Below are 1,544 nucleotides of genomic sequence, written 5' to 3'. Positions count from 1 at the left end.
TTGGAGATTAAGAATTTGTTCCTGGTCAATTAATTAACTTGCTTTTGGCTTGGTTCTTTTTTTTGGTGTGTCAGCCATTGTTGTTCCAATTCCTGTGCGCCTTTTCTGAACGGATTTGAATGGAATGGCATATGATAACCACAGGCGGCACACTAGCGTAGTAATTAACACGCTATCATGGCGCCAGTGACCCGGGTTCAATTCCCGCCAGCATCTGTAAGGAGTCCATACGTTCCCTCCGTGACTGCGTGGGCTCTTCAGGGCGCTCGGTTCTCCTTCCACATTGGTCACATGAGCATGGGCAGTTTGGGCTGTAAAGGTCTACAAGAGAAAATATAAAATAATTATTGGATTTTCTTTGAGCCCATCTGGATAAATCTATAATATCACATAAGAATACCATACGGAGTTGAAAGTTCTAGAATGGCAGTACACAAATTATGCAAAACTTTTGAAGATATTGCAACATTCGCATGGTAGTTTACATAATTAAAGCACATTTTTGGAAAAAAATTAATTCGTCAGAATGAAAGCAGATGTTGAAATGGATCCATGTTTCATGGGTTAATGGTCCCTCAGACTTGAGATCTATGAGGCTGTAGAGGATGCCCATGTGTGGAATCCATCACATAAGAACATAAGAAATAGGAGCAGGAGTCGACCATCTTGCCCATCGAGCCTGCTCCACCATTCAATAAGATCATGGCCGATCTGACCATGGACTCAGCTCCACCTACCTGCCTTTTCCCCTTAACCATTAATTCCCTACTATCACACCAGAGAGATCTGCAGGTCTTTGTCTGATTTTACTGCTGGGATATGTTGTTGAAATGCTATTCTTTTGCTATTTTCCCTACACCCGTTGCTTCTGGCTGCTGCTTGTGGGATGAAACCAAAGTTTGTTCGAAGTTCCCTGTGAACCTTCTCCCACACAGGGCTTCTTAGAGTGACATTCCCCAAGGGTCATTGATTATGTGGCAGACTCATTGAGAGAAGGGACTCCATCAGTGTTACAAATGGACTCAGGAAATCAGGCAGTTCTTAAGGGTCATCAATACCATGTGGATTCTCCAGCAATGCCAATCCTCTGTTCTTCCCTATAGCTGTACAAATCATTTTCTCCCAAAATCTTGTCCAATTCACTTTCAAATGCCTTGATTGGCTCTTATTCCACCACTTTTGCAGTCATAGAACATAGAACAGTACAGCACAGTACAGGCCCTTCGGCCCACAATGTTGTGCCGACCATTCTTGCCACCCTAAGATCAATCTAATCCTTCCCTCCTACATAGCCCTTCATTTTTCTATCATCCATGTGTCTATCTAAGAGTTTCTTAAATGGTCACTGGCCAAGAAATATTGTTGTATTCTAATTAGCATGCAGTGTGTCATGGTACGTGTGACTACTGATGCAAATTTTAATAGAAGGGAAAGGTACCACAAAAGGGACCTTGTGCCAATGTTTCCTCTAAGGAGTGTGCATGCACACATCTTTTGCCACTAGCACACAAAGGAACTTAAAACTGCGCACGAAAGGTTGTCAC

Source organism: Mobula birostris, chromosome 3 (genome assembly GCF_030028105.1).
Source record: "Mobula birostris isolate sMobBir1 chromosome 3, sMobBir1.hap1, whole genome shotgun sequence".
Taxonomy (NCBI): Eukaryota; Metazoa; Chordata; class Chondrichthyes; order Myliobatiformes; family Myliobatidae; genus Mobula; species Mobula birostris.
This window is presented reverse-complemented; position numbering follows the sequence as displayed.